Source organism: Onychomys torridus, chromosome 21 (assembly GCF_903995425.1).
Source record: "Onychomys torridus chromosome 21, mOncTor1.1, whole genome shotgun sequence".
NCBI classification, from domain to species: domain Eukaryota; kingdom Metazoa; phylum Chordata; class Mammalia; order Rodentia; family Cricetidae; genus Onychomys; species Onychomys torridus.
This window is the reverse complement of record NC_050463.1, coordinates 48,209,040-48,224,742: the sequence shown is the minus strand read 5'-3', so window position 1 is coordinate 48,224,742 and position 15,703 is coordinate 48,209,040. Positions and strand designations below refer to the sequence as shown.

The following is a 15,703-nucleotide window of genomic DNA, read 5'->3' as shown; positions in this document are numbered from 1 at the left end:
GGAGCAGATAACCTGTTTGTTTGGTTTTGTTTATTTGGTTTAGTTTTTGTCTGTTCTATTCTTGAGATGGGCTCTTTGTACATCTTTTAGGTCAGCCTCAAGGCAGATTCTCCTGGTCTGCCTCCAATGACATGACTACAAACAGGTGCCAGCAGCCTAGCTGAGTCCCACAGGCTCCCTGCCCGCCTCACTCACGCTGGACTGAGAAGATGGAATGGGAACTGTCTGAGCTACTGGGACTTAAGAGAGCTGATGCTGTGATGAGCTGAGACTTCTGGGGTCCTTAGGGTAGGGTTCAAGTTTTATATGCAGGAAGGAAGTCTATTCTGGGGACCAGTGGGCAGAAATTATTAGTGCACTATAGGAGTCCATGTAAATATGACCTTCTGGAACAAGAACTACCCGGACCGGACAGGAACACACCGAGGATTGCTAGGGCACAAGACAAACAGTGAGACACTGTATAGGAATGCAAGAGAATTGAGAGTTGATGGATATTCTCTACCTCAATTGTGCTGGAGTTCCATAATTACACAGACCTGTCAAAATTCAAAACCACACCCCAAAGAGGGTACTACATTCTGTAACATGTAAATTAATTATATCAATATGCCTTACTTTAAAAAGGCTATTTGATCCAATAATTTCACACCTAGGAAGCAATTCTAAAATCAGGGAAAACGTGGCTAGAAAATTTAAATATCACATAACTTCATTCACAAGAACAAAAGAGAGAGTAGGAAGAGCACTCACTGCTCCTGCAGAGGATCTGGGTTCAGTTCCCAGTGCATGACCTCCAGCTCCAGAGGAGCCTGCCTCCACGGGCACTTGCACACAAATGGTGAAATACACAAACTCAGGCAGACACACAAGCATCCACATTTGAAACCTAGGGGTATACAAACTGTGACAAATTCAAACAGGGGGTCAATATGTTTCCAAAAACTACTGACTGAAAAATGCTTCTACCATATGAAGGGAGGGGGCTAAGAACTACACATGTGGCATCTCAACTATTTAAAATGCATACACTGTTCAGTGCTAGCCTAAAACACCGTATCACATTCTTGCACGGCTCACTTAAGCCTCCCTTCTTCTTCTCCCTAGGCTCATCTCCTACCATTCTCTGCTTCACTTTATTCAGCCCATCTTGTGTTTCATACAAATGTTACCTGATGCAGAGCACCCCCCAGCCACTAAGTGTAAAACAGCCCTCACCCTCCACTACTATTACCATTCCACAACTCAGCTTTATTAGAGATAGCCCTTAGCATGACTCAACATACCATTTACTTACTTAGCCTGCTCTCCCTACCCCAGCAAAGAGTTCAGCAAGAATAAGGCCTCTGTTCACTGCTCAATTTCTAACAGCTGAAGAAGTGCCTGGCATACAAGAAGAACCAACCCAATCTCGGTAGAATCATGAGTTGGCCCATGCTCAACAACATGGAATGTCAGCATTTATACTCCCAGCAAGCCAAAACACATCCTGCATGCAAGCCACAGCTGTAGCTTCAAAGTCCACAATGGCTTAGCCCTGTATCTCTTCAAGCTTAAAGGCTGTCTCCACTCTCATATCTCCAGAACCTATTACAGGCCTTCAGCAAGCAGAATCTCATGAGAGAATTGTCAAGTTGAGGGACAACATAGGCACATAAAGGATGCCTCTTCTTGGGGAGGGAGGTCTTTGTCCAGACAGGCCCCTTGCCACCCTCAAGAGCATATTCTCTACCATTAGCTGCAGGCAAGGCCATGTCAACGATCTGTACATGTCACACTCGAAAGATGGGCCAGTCCAGAGTTGGACTTAGAACTGTGCCTGTCACTATGGATGACATGTAGGATGGCAGTCATCAGAGAATGAGAGAATGTCAACTTACAGACATGAAGAGAGAAGGCCCCTTCCTCATGGAACCAGTGTGGCCCCGAGTAACAGATCACAAAGCTACTTGGTCTCCTGACCTCTCCTCACCCCCGTAAGTGCCTTTTCCCTACATTTCTGCTCATGCCTTCTAAACATTCAGGAATTCAGTGGAAAAAAACAAACAAACTAACTAACTAACTAACATTCTTCAGCAAAAGCTGGAAGAGGGGATGGCACGCTCAGGGAGAATCATAGAAAACATAGCAGTGTATGTATACACAACCCAGAATAGAAAAAAAAAAAAGAACCAGAACTGTAGGCATGAGTTAGAGGCCAAAACAGAAGCCTACAGGAAAGGAGCCAGGCAGTAAAAAAGGAAAAGAAATGGGAGACATTAAGTTCAACAAAATAAAATACCCAATATTTGAATTTCTGGTTGAACAAATATCCAGAGACATTCTAGATGGAAGAAATAAGAGTAAGCCATGAAAATGGCTTGAAATGGAAAGAAAAACGGGTGTCAGTGTTAGGTATTGCCATGAACACCAGCTAAAGAGCACCTGTGCTCTCTACAAGCTACAGAAGGAGAGAAAAGGGAGGGGGAGGAGAGAGCACAGGAAGAGAGACAGCACATCTCTCTCCACATGCATCTGCCTCCTTCCCACCACCCAGCCTGGGCACTGACTGGGCTGTGGGGTGCTCTGGCCACTGTGAACACTTAAAGAGCTGAACTGGAGCCTGATGTGGCAGCACAAGCCCTGCACCTGGGAGGTAGAGACAAGTGGATCTCTGTCAGTTCCAAGCAGACCAGGGCCACATATTAGGACACTGTCAAAGTCAGTCCGTGGTGGTGCTTGCCTTTAATCCCAGCACTCGGGAGGCAGAGGCAGGCGGATCTCTGTGAGTTCGAGGCCAGCCTGGTCTACAAAGTGAGTTCCAGGACAGGCTGCAAAGCTACAAAAAAAACCCTGTTTGGGACCCTTATATAAAGGAAAGGAAAGAAAGAAGAAAAGAGTTGTTCTGGAAATGAGATCCCAATGAGGAGCTTGAAAACCATTCCCAGGCTGTTTAAAACGATAATCAAACTGGTGTGTACATCGTTTATTTGCAAAGCATGTCGAAAACTATATACAGTACCCTTACCCAGAGAATCCTATTTTGGGAGACCTGTGGTGGAGCTCAGAAACAGATTTTTTAACAAGGACCCCAAAAATGAGTCCGAAAAAGTAGCCTGTCGGTATAAAAGGCTTGAGAACAAAGAAACACACCTTGCCACAGCTCATTCCAACCTTGCCTCTGCACCAGAGACACCCAACTGCCCTTAAAAAAAAAAAAAAGAAAGAAAGAAAGAAAGAGAGAGAGAGAGAAGGGTGAATCCTTCCTTTTAATGAAGACGTCTTGTTCTTCGTGGTGCAGAAATATGAGCAGGGGCTAACCTAGCAGAATCACCTCCAAGAGCCACACCCCACACACACCAAAGGAATCTCAACAGCCCAGAACGCTGCATTTTTAGCAAGCGTCCTCTAGGGAGCAGAGAGCTCCACAAACAGTTGTTAACAAGAAAATGTTCTAAAACGGCTTAAACCTTCCAATACGTGAAGACAAGCTGAAAAAAAAAAAAAAAAGAAAAGAAAATGAAAGAAAGAAAAACACAAATCCTTCCAAGGCTGGCTGACAAAGCAAACATGGACGCGTCCTCAGCGGGGGCTTGCCGGGGCATTTTGCAAGGCGTTTAAAAGCCCAGCCCAGGACAATGGGGGCCGTGGGTTCGGCGACGAGAGCGCAGAAGAAAACAACACCTCCTCCCTGGATAGCCGGTCAGCCTCGGCGGCACCTGCGGAGAGGACCCGCGAGCTGATGGGTGTGACAGCCAGGAAAGCAGCCGGGGCCTGGAGTCCCCGCCGGCGCCCACCGGGGCACGCCGCCCCGGAGCGCCCGCGTTCCGCAACCCGACCGCAGCGACCTCGCCCTCTCGGCCCCGACGCCCCGCACCGGCCTCGGGTCACCCGCCCGCCTCGGACCCTCCGCTGCCCTCCCTCCCCCGGCCTCGCTGCCCCCGCTCCGCACTGACCGTGTCACAGCCCGGCCGAGGACGGCGCCCTCGGCTCGGTAGAACCGGCTCGCCGCGCCGCGGACCTTGTCAGAGGACACGACGCCCGGAGCGCGCAGCTACCAGCTCGGTGCCCGTACCACGCCCGGCGGCCATTTTCCGGAGCGGCTCAGGAACTGACAGGTCACGTGGGATGTGCGGTGGGCGGAGCTTCAGGAGGCTCCGCCTCTCGGAGGGCGGAGTAAGAGGAGCGGCAGGTGCTTCCAGGCTGCTCTAGGGCACCTTCCCTCTGTTTAGAAGGGATGGAGACTTTGCTTGGTGGGTTGGTGTGGGTTTAGATGTTCTGTTTTTGTCTAAGACAGAGTCACGTAGCCCAGGCAGGCCTCAAACTCATTATGTAGCCAAGGATGACCTTCAGCTCCAGATCCTGCCCCCACCTCCCAGCCGACCTGTGCCAGCCACCACACCCAGCTAAATGCATGTATTTTTCACAAGTGCCCCAGGCAATATTTTTCCCTGTCTTTCACTTTTATGAAAGTCAACTGACAACCCATGCCTGGCAGGATAAACAATCATTCCGAGAAATAAACCGCAATTAGAACATTGGAAGTCACTGCCTACTCTCGCCAACAAAGGCAGCTCAGTTCCTCCTACTAGGGCCCAGGAGACAGATGGCTGTCTGCCTTCGGGTGTCTGTGACTTACATTCTCCATTACTTCAAGAGTGCTCTGCCTCTGTACCTCCTCCCTCCAGCTCTCTGAGGACCCACCATCCCCCCCAAGCCCCTCCCACCTCTGCAGAAAGTGTCTCTGGAAGGTCACCAAACGCCATGGATGATCCCTATCCACCTCCGCTGAACACCATCAGCAACCCCATCCTGGCAATGTTCCCTTCACAGAGCCTTGTGACACCAACTTCCTGATCTTTTTCCCACACATGGTGCTCCTTCCTAGGTACCACCAGACTTAATTAGTTCCCAGCTCCAGAGTTCTACCCACCATCAATCTCATCCTCCTCCTTGCCCAACATGACTGATTGAGCTACTTTCAGGGGACCTGGCTTCCTCCAGGTCCTCCAGGAAGTTGAACGTTATCCCACATAACAGCACATAGAGTCTAACCAGCCCATCACCTGACTGTACTTGTGTTCATCATTCAGATCTATTTCAAAGCTTTGGAAGCTCCCCCACGGGACTGTCCAATCTCCCATCTTCTCCTCCTGGCCCCACTCCTCAGGACACTAAGCATTTCTCAAACTCTTCAGTAGGCTTCCTCTTCTGCAGACTCCGTTCCCCATGGCACTTGTAGGTGAAGCTCTTGGAAGGCTTGCCCCCACAGACCTTGCCTCTGTACTGTCTGCCTTACCCTCAAACCCTGCCACCCTAGCCTGAAGGCTGGCCAGTATTTTCTGTAATATAGACAGGAAAGGGATAGGTCACCCTCCTGGCTTGGTGGTGCACATCTTTGCTCCCAGCACTCAGGAGGCAGAGGCAGGTGGATTTCTGTGAGTTAGAGGTTGGCCTGGTCTGCAGAGTGAGACCCAGTCTCAAAAGAACCAAAAGGTGGAGGAAGAGGGAAAAGGGGGGGTAGGGCAGGCGGCGGTAGTGCAAACCTTTAATCCCAGCACTTGGAAGGCAGAACCAGGTGGATCTGTGTGAGTTTGAGGCCACCCTGATCTACAGAGTGAGATCCAGGACAGCCACCAAAACTACACAGAGAAACCATGTCTCGGAAAACCAAAAAAATAGTGGGTTGGGGATTTAGCTCAGTGGTAGAGCGCTTGCCTAGCAAGCACAAGGCCCTAGGTTCGATCCTCAGCTCTGAAAAAAAAAAAAAAAAAAAAAAAAAAAAAAAAAAAAAAGAAAGAAAGAAACGTGGTTCCTGTGTCCTTGGGGGCTCCCCCGGGGACTCACATTTGTGAGAAAGTGTTCCTATAGAATCCAGACCCTAGCCTTCCATTTAGGCTTCTCATTCAAGCTTCCCAGACCATCCTCCAATTAACTGCAGCTCCAGCAGAGGAATGAGTAGATTAATGGGGTAGCTTCCACAAGCACAACACTGGCTTCAGATAGGTCGAGGCTCAGGCCTACCTACAGCGACCCCTGCCTCCTGGGGGAATCCAGAATGGGTGGCAAGCCCAACCCACTGTCTGCCTTTGGGGACCCTGGAACACAGCACCAAACGAGGTAGGCAGAAGAGCAGAGTGCTGGGTCCCCAACTGAGGGGCATCCAGGCCCTGTAGAACCACACTGGGAATTCTCGGTGAGGAAGGTAGATCTCAGCCTCAGACACAAGTCCTGCTCTTGGGACCTTCCGTGCCTCCTCTCATCAAAACCAAATCCCTGGGAACATCCAGCAAGCAAATCGCTCTTCCCTGGGGCTCTTTTGGGAAGCACTGTGGTTAGGAACTGGAGGCTCAGGTGCCAGGATGCAGGCCCAGCTAAGTAAGGAGAGGCAAGGGAGGCTGAGAATACACTCCAACATTCATGAAACCAGCCCCTGCCCTGGGCAGGCAGGTCTTCATTTGAGGAGGGAAGGGAACCTCTTAGATCTTTAAAAATGTGAAAACAGACATTTCTGCAATAAAACAAGAATTTTAATGACTTTAAAATGACTGGATAACACCAATAAAAGTGATGAGGAAAAAAAAAAGCATTCAAAATGTGGTGGAGGTCTGGAGAGGTAAGGAGGCAGTATTTGCAGGGTAGACCTGGGTGAAGCAGGGTTAATCTGTGAGCTTCTGTCCATCACCTCCTGCCTCAGAGGAAGGCTACTCTGACTCAGAGAAAAGTTCCAAGCTGATGACAAGTATTTGCCGGCCCTGCCACAGGCCTCTGGCTCCTTCCACACCATGGCCCCTCACACCCGATCTTGCAAAGGAACTACTGCAGAACTAAGACGTTTCCTCCTATGCCCCTTCCTTCTGGGTCTTTCTCTGGTTCACATCGCCTGCCTAGATCTTTCCGAGAAACGCACACTAAGGGTTTTTCTCTGGACTCACTCAACACCCCAAGACTCTGAATCACAGACTTGGAGAGTCTGGCTTACCTCCTTGTCATGTGTTTTTATGTCGAAGGAAAAATAGGCATTATCTTCCCAGTCCTGGCCATGCTCTCCACCAAAGCTGTAATTTAATCGCTCTTGGGTCCTTTCTCCGCAGCATCAGCATACCGGCCTGATGACTCCAGCGATCCAGTGTGTCTTCGTGGCTTCAAAATGTCACTGTCTAGCACATTTTTCCACAGAAATCTCAACATGTTTTGCACACCAGGTTGCTCCGAAAGTGTTCTTTCTTGGCTGGTATGATAGCTCATACTTGTAATTCCGGTACTTAGAGGAGACTGAGACAGGAGGATTGCTGTCAGTCCGAGGCCAGCCTCATCTACAGTGTTATTCTTCTATGGTTACAAAGTAAACGCGTGCAGCCACAGAGAGAGAGCTCAGCCCTTCACAGTGCTGGTTGTTCTTGCCGAGAACCTGAGTTTGCTTCCCAACACCCACATTGGTGGGCTAACAGCTACCTATAAATTCCAGTTCCAGGGGATATGACTTCCCTTCTTTCCTGGTATCCACACCCACTTGTCCCCCCACCCCGCCCCCAGTAGAGTTAAAAAATATATATAAAGCCAGGTGGCAGTGGCGCACGATCCCAGCACTCAGGAGGCAGAGACAAGTGGGTCTCTGTGAGTTCAAGGCCAGCCTGGTCTACAGAGCTAGTTCCAGGACAGGCACCAAAACTACACAGAGAAACTCTGTCTCGAAAAACCAGAAATATATATATATAATATTTTTAAAGCAAATACAAAGAATAATATGTGTTTGTTACAAAGAATTCGGAAAATACGTAAAAACCTGAAGGGTCAGCTTCCCTTCTATTTACCAGTTGGAAGTCTCTGGCTCCTTAATCAGAGATGAGAAGCATAAACTTACAAACTGAACAGTGTTGAAGGGAAGAGAGGCCGTGATAGTTAACAGGAACTACCACAGGACCTGGAGTCACCCAAGAGACACATCTCTGAGGACGTCTATGAGGAAGTTTCCAGGTTGGGTTCATTGAGCTTGGGAAGCCCCATCCTAGACGTGGGTAGCGCAGTCACAGGCTGGAGTCCCATCAAGGGACCTGAACATCGGCATGCCTCACTCCCTGCTTCCCAGCTGCTGATGGACATGGCCAACTGCTTCCAGCCCTGCTTCCCTCCGACTGTGAGCGGAAATAAACCCCTCCTTACTTCTAAGTCGCCTTGGTTGGGTATTTTGTCGTGGCAGTAAGAAAAGTACCAGAACAGGGATGCTCTGGGGATGTTTGCCTTGATGAGTGGTGGACAGTCGCTGATTATGTTACTTTTGTGCCACTATAAGACATCTGACACAAACCTTGAGACAGGGGGTTTGTTTTGACTCGAAGATTTGAGGGGCTCAGCCAGTCTGTGAGGGCTTGACCTCATCGTTTAGGCAGAACCTCATGATACTGTGAACATATGGTGTTGTATACTTCTCAGCAGACAAACAGAGAGAATGGAATACAGGAAGAGACCAGGCTAAGATATAGCCCCTAGAGACGTACCCTTGGAGATCCACTTCTGTGGCGATATTTTGTTTGTGATCTAACAAATAAAGCTCGCCTGAAGATCAGAGTGCAGAGCTAAGCCACTAGTTAACCATGGAGGCCAGGCAGTGGCAGCACACACCTTTAAATCCAGCACTCAGGAGGCAGAGGCAGAGGCAGAGGCAGACTGATCTCTGTGAGTTCAAGGCCACCTTGGACTACACAAAAGAGAAAGAGAGTCAGGCAGTGGTGGCACACATCTTTGATCCCAGCACTTGGGATCTCATGCCTTTAATCCCAGCACTAGGAAGGTGGAGACCGGAAGTGATATGGCTGGGCGGAGAGAGGAATATAAGACAAGAGGAAACAGGAGCTCACGTCCCTTTCGGCCAAGAACTTTGTAGAGGTAAGAACTAGTGGCTGGCTGATCTGCTTCTCTGATCGTTCAGCTTTCACCCTGATATCTGACTCCGGGTTTTTATGAAGACCAATTAGAATTCATGCTACACGCTTCCTCCAACTAGGCTCCACCTCCTGCCTTCCACCTCACGCCCTTCCAATAATACCTACTTACAGGAGAAATGTGTGAGACCCCAAAGCAGCCAGATCACTGAAAAGTCTCACCCCAGCATGGATGACGGCTTCCTCATAGCTGCAGATCGAGTCCCTGCTTCGGTTACTCTTCCACATTCTGGACTTTCCACCACTTCCCAAGACCACAAGCCCACAAGGTCCTGGGGCAGAGCAACATTCACCTGGCAGGGACAGGCAGCGGGGCATGGCTGAGATCTCAGGAGGGGGTCTGATAAGGGGCTCCGTTCTGTGCTAGGTCAATGGGCCTGACCTCGAGGCTCCCTTTTGGGTCACAGCTGCTCTGATGAAGACAGCAATGACCGTTATGCTCAGAGGACTGACTGTGTTCTACAGTCTGGCAAACAGAACTGGAGTGAGCACGTGGCTCTATGTAAAACATCTATGTAACAGCCGAAGCAGCATGGTGGCATTCTTAAGCCGTTCACAAGGGAGTTAGGTCTCACCACAAGCTCCTAATGGAGCCAAATGTCAGGAGCCTGTAGGTGCTGACCCCCCCCCCCCCCGCTTCTCTTGGCACCCCTATACTGACTCAGAAAGTCAGGTGACAGCCACCCAGCAGCTTCGTTGTATTGGATGCATCCTGAATTTTTCCAGGACCTTCTTTATTATTCTGATAAGAGCAAATGAAAGTTTTCATCTGTTCTGTCGGTCAAAGTCCTCGTGACCTGCCAAAGAAAACCACTTTCGGGAAATTATGCCCAGCAATGCAAGGAGCAAGTGTAGGAGCAGACTCCTCATCCCCTCCTGCTTTCCAGGTCTCCAGTTTCCAGAAACTTCCTGTTTCCATGAGTTAAAACAGAGTCCAGTGAGCATGTGGTTGACTTAGTCTGCTATCACTCCATCCACTGTTTCTTTTCTCCTTATTGTTGTCTTTAAATCAGTGGTTCTCAACCTGTGGGGTGCGACCCATTGCGTGCATGGTGGGTGGGGGTGGGGGTTGGGGAACAGGGGAGGTGGGAGGGTAGGGGGTGTCAAAGGGCCCTTTCACAGGGGTCACATATCAGATATTTACATTATAATTCATAACAGTAGCAAAATTGCAGATATGAAGTAGCAATGAAAATAATTTTATGGTTAGGGGTCAGCACAACGTGAGGGACTGTATTAAAGGCTCGAAGCGTTAGGAAGGTTGAGAACCACTGCTCTAAGTAAACATGAATAAAAAGAGGCATAAAATATGATCAGTTTAAAATGAAGCTCCAGAATTGTTTTGTAAAATTCATCTTTATCCATAACAAAAACTGGAAAGAAATGGAATAAGATAGTAATGTACGTTACCACTGGTGGGGGTAGGTACATTTTGTTTATTTTATTTACTTGGGTGCATTTTATTCCCCACGTCAAGGCCAGTATAAATGAAAAGGGGAAAGACAACTGACGGAATAGTCCTAATAAGAGGGTCTGGGTAGAAAACAGGTCATCTTGTCTCCATGCACGTTCAGCCCTAGTCTGTTGTCAGCATGCCGGAGGGTTCCTAAAATCCATCCAGCTTTGTTGTTTGTGTGTGACTGCGGACTCTCTTTGCACCAATAAGCGAACACTCTGTCAATTTAGCAGACACAGAATGACCATTTTTCTAGGTGATTCTCTTTATGCCAGGCCCAGAAATTTGTTTCAAGTGATCCCCATGCTTAAATATGGCCTCCGAGAAGCAATTTGAACTAAATTTGCCATGAGTTATAGAAATTGTGGGAATTATAGCCATACAGCAACCATGGCTAGTCAGGTAAGCCCTTGGCAGTGGGAGGGTCAGAGCTTCCGGTGTCAGTCTGATTTAAGTATCACATCATTTCCATTAATTCAGATGACTCTGTCTTTACCCCTTGACCCCCTCCTTTGTTGGTAATGTCCCTTTCATTGTTCAGTTTACAAATATGTATTTTAGTAATTATATAGTGGTCAGTATACACACACAGGAATAATGAGCGTGGCACCCAAGCACAGTCCCCAGAGGGAGAACACGGTATGCTGATGACACAGGAGTTCTATGGGCAGAGACGAGAGGGAATTTGGTGTAAGGGAGCTGAACAAAGGAGCGGAGAGGGATGCATGCCCCTCCCTGGGTGAGGAAGTACAAGGTGAGCCTGTGTGTGCTGAGAGGCAAGAGACATCCATGCAGGCACACAGGGGGCCACCTTGGCACTTTCCTATAGGAGCTTGAGAAATCAAGATCCTATTTCGGAGAATGGTTTCATTTGTAAAGCCAGAGACAATCCAAACCTGTTTTGTGGCTTTAAAGGACATCTTCCAGGGGCAGGGGATGGAGCTCAGTTGGTAGGGATTTTGCTCCAGCTGGCGTGGCATATCTGAGGGGAAAAAATCTACACACACTACGCTCTTATGTCTGTTAACTTGATTCCTCTAAGACAAAATTCCATCACTACAGCTACAGCTCCACCAGGCGTTCAGTGCAGGAACAACTCTAGACACACCAAGCTCTTTGTCCGTCCACTTTATTTCTCCAGGATGAAATCCTGTCTCCATAGCTTCACTTCTGTCCGGTTCCCTCTCATGGTCCTGCTAACAACTAAGCTCTTGCACTTCCAGCCTCATCTTTGTCCTCCGTTTCCTTGTTTTCCATCTCTGCTCTCTACTCCTGGATCTCAGAAAACTCTACCCGAGATCTGTTCACCCTCTGCAGAACCTGGCTTCCTCTCTTCTCTCTTGCCACGCTGTTCTGTCTGCTCTACAGAAAACTGCCTGTCCTCTCTCCCTCTCAGGCCACACCAAGGGTTCTCTGCCCCCTCAGGAATGTTCCTCCACCGTACCTTCCACCTCGATATGTAGAAACCTCTCTGGAGAGCCATGGGGTGGGGAGAGTTAGAAACCTAGAAGTTCAGCAGGTCTGGAAATATTTGGGCACGCAAGAATTTCATAGTAGAAAGCAGCTGAAATATTAAAGGCTGGGTAACACCAAATATTCATAATAAGTGGCTTGCCTTTTGACAGACCCTTGGTCTGTCAAAGTATAGTTTTGATACACAGCTGAATCTCTATAATATATTCTTGCGGCCCACAAGACAGGAACCCTGGGTTGGATCCTGGTACCATATAAACTGGGTGTGATGACACTTACCCAGCGTTCAGAAAGTGGAAGCAGGAGAAATCGAAGTTCAAGGTCCTCTTCAGCTACATAGTGAGTTCAAAGCCAGCCTAGAACACACCTGCCCATGTCTCAAACAGTGAAAAAGACAACTTCAGGGTGCACTTTGGGGGAAGGGGCTGGAGAAGCCAAGAATGGAGTTGGGAGGTTGCTTACCTACCCTGGGGAGGAGGGTCCCCCAGCAGTTAAGAGCCCCAGGTCAGGGAGAGATCTGTCTGGGGTGGGTGAGGTCAAGGATGGTGCACAAGTCTCTGACTTGAACCACCAGGGAAATAGTCCTGACATTTAATCCTAGCAACAGGAGAATGTGCAAGCTTCCAGAGCCATGGCATGGACTGGGGTCTACTTTTAGATGCGCTGAGTTAGAGGTGCTGTTGTTCCAGGTAGCGATATTGAGCAGGTGTATACCCACTGGGTAACAGAGAAGAAGGTAGGTTGAGCAAGACAGGGAAAGAAGATGTGTGTGTATTGCAGGGAGGGAAGGATGATGTAGCCCAGACTATAAGAGAAGAGGTATAGGGAAGAGGAGCCGGAGAGAGAACAACTACCCAGAGATGCCTGGAGAGAAGCAAGACACGGCAGCCGCAGAAGCCTAAAAAGAATATCAAGGTGTGAACATGCTTAAATGAAGCCATCAAGTGAGACTGGAAACCGATGGGTTCCTCAACAAAAAGACCCAAAATAAGCCTTGTAAGAGGGGCTCAGGTAAAAAGAGCAGAGGCACTGTGCTGACCATGTAAAGCCTGGGGCGAGGGGTCACAAGATAGGTTTCTATTGCTTGCTAGCCATCTTGTCCTCTCCCAGCCCCCCAGGAGAGAAACTTGACTCTAAGGCCATGTGAAGTAACATCCTCTTGGAGCTAATGACTCAGGCATTACAGAGCTCAACTTCCCACAGCCTGAGGTGCCGGCACAGCTCACTTGCCTGATAAGGGCCATAAATAGCCAGCAACTAAGTTCAAATTGTAAACTTCACTGATATAGCAGCTCCTGTGTTCATGATGTAAAAATGGTGGATGGACAGAGCTGGAGAAATTACTCAGGCACGTAAGAGCACCTGCTGTGTAAATCATAATGAATCCCAACATGCACATCATATAACAAGCACCCATGTAACAAGACAGGTGTCCTGCTATGGACTATGACCTCATCTCTGGGCAGGGGGTGGGATCGAGTGGGGGCGGGGCGATGGGGTGGGAGGTGGAACGGGAAAGTCACTGAAGTTTGATGGCTTCCAACCTAGCCAAGAAAGCAGGAACCCAAGGTTCAGGGAGAGATCTCATTTCAAAGGAACAAAAGAGAGTGATAGAGGACAACATTCAACATCAACATTCTTTTCTGGAATGCACATGAGTGCACTACACACACACACACACACACACACACACACACACACTTTGAAGAGACAGAAGCAGGGATAACATCCTCTTCTCAAATGCACTTGTACACACATGCATGCACACACACACACACACACACACACACACACACACATACACACACTTTGAAGAAAAGAGACAGAACCAGGAATAACATCCTCTTCTGTAATGCACTTGTGCACATGCACGCACACACGCACGCGTGCACACACACACACATACACTTTGAAGAAAAGAGAGCAACCAGGGATAACGTCCCTGGAGTACGGCATGTCTGCCTTTGTCTTGCTGAGCCTTCCAGACCTGCTCCCTACTGGCCTAAGATGTCATGTATTTCTCTCGAGGTTGAGACAGACTCAAACATCAAACATAGCATCCTTAAACAATAAGAGAGACACAGAGTAAAATGTTTTACCAGTAAAGAAAAATGCAGTAGTTAATGACTTTAAAACCTGAAGCTGTTATCTGGCTCCACAAACAAGCAGATTGAACTAGCACAACCTACAGCTTGGGCTCACTAAACCTAGGAAGGCTGGAGGAGTACACAACATTGTTTTTAAAATTCACACTGTGAATTTTAAAAGCTTCCTGGGGACTCACAGGGACACTGTTAAGTTCTGTGGAGGGAGAGACTAGACAGGTGGTCTGTTATTTTTGTTTCAATGACAAATATACCCCACCAAAAGCAATTTGAGGAAGGTTGATTATGGCTTTATTTTGAGGTCACAGTCTGTCCCAGCAGGGAGGCAGGGCAGCAACAGGAGATGGCTGGTCACACTGTCTCTGCAATCACAGCAGACAAACGCTGACACCCAGCTTACTGTCTCATTTATTCCGGGATGCCAGCCCATGACATGGTGCTGCACACATCAGAGTGGGTGTTCCTCAAGACATGGCCGGAGATACGGCGCTTAGGTGGTTTCAAATCGAGTCAGGCTGACAAAGATTAATCATCACAGGGTAGGCAGGCAGGCCTTGTGAGCAATACTCTTTTTTTTTCTGAAAAGTGAGGCTGGTGTGCAGAGCCGTGGGGGGACACTGGCCTAGCACGTACAAGGCCCTGCAGCCCATCCCTAGCCCTCGAGAGAAACAGGACTCTCCCGTGGTAAAAGCAGGAACATCTGTTCAAACTGAACAGCCATCATGCAGGTGTATTCTGTACCTACAGGCTTGAGTTTCTTTTGAACAGTGAACGGCTAAACAATTTCCCCACTATTCCTGTTTCTAACTGGGGGAAGAGTTACTGTTAACTAGGTCAGCATATTGCTGGCAGCATAAACCTCCTCAGTTCCCACTGTTCCTAGTCTACCATGGCTAACACACTACAGAATCCTTGACCCAGCTTTTCTTTCTTCCTCCCGCTGGGCACTTATCCCAGCGTCTCAGTCCAGCAAAGAGGAGCCTCCTGGAAGTACCCATACTCCCCCAGCTCTGCCTCCTCCCGACACTGGCACAGGCACTTGGTGCTGAGGGTGGGGGTGGGGAGGTGGGGGTAGGGCTCTAAGGCTGCACTCACGATGCCACACACCATAGCTCATCCAAGACAAGCGAAGCCATCTGGTCTCCTTTGCCCAGCTCTTGGACAGCAACTCTGTATACAGACTACTTTTACTCTTTGCCTAACTGAAGCATGGCCTTCCAAGGCACTTCCATATACACTTTGGGAGGTAACTAAATGGGGGCAGGGGTGGGTGCGGGTGATGGGTGACGGCACACTGCTATCCTCAGGTGTTCCACAGAGGAATGGTCAACCCAGCATCTCAAATTAACAAAGTTAGTGTAACAGGACTAAAGAGATGGCTCAGCGATTAAGAGCAAAGGTCACTCACTCTTCGAGAAGACCTCGGTCCGATTCCCAGCACCCATAGGGCAGCTCACGACCGTCTGTAACCCTAGGTGCATGGAATCCAATGCCTCCTTCTAGCTCCTGTGGGCATCAGGTAAGCATGGGGTGCAGACATACATGTAGGCAAAACACCACACACATAAAATGATCTTTTAACTAAAAGTTCATATATTCCCCCCACACAGTTCTTCACAGTGGGATCAAGAAAAGACTTCAAGAACACACTGGAGGTCCTACAGGTCACTGTGACAGAGAGATTGCATCTGCAGTGAGAACTCAGCACACAGTCTCTAAAGCAAACCCGAGTCAGGACAGGAGGGGTG

General features: G+C 48.7%; 1 protein-coding gene across 13 annotated transcripts in view; it reads right to left on the bottom strand.

Moving 5' to 3' along the window:
* Kidins220 (kinase D interacting substrate 220) overlaps window positions 1-4,111 on the bottom strand; it is a 90,423-nt gene extending 86,312 nt beyond the window's left edge. For 8 of the 13 annotated variants that reach the window (XM_036170756.1, XM_036170759.1, XM_036170761.1 and 5 more), the window contains exon 1: window positions 3,936-4,109. The gene's annotated coding sequence lies outside the window, so the exon portion shown is untranslated. Of the gene's footprint in view, window positions 1-3,935 lie in introns of all 13 variants that reach the window. The other 5 variants (XM_036170751.1, XM_036170753.1, XM_036170754.1 and 2 more) reach the window with 2 other exon arrangements.
* Window positions 4,112-15,703: the final 11,592 nt, after the last annotated feature.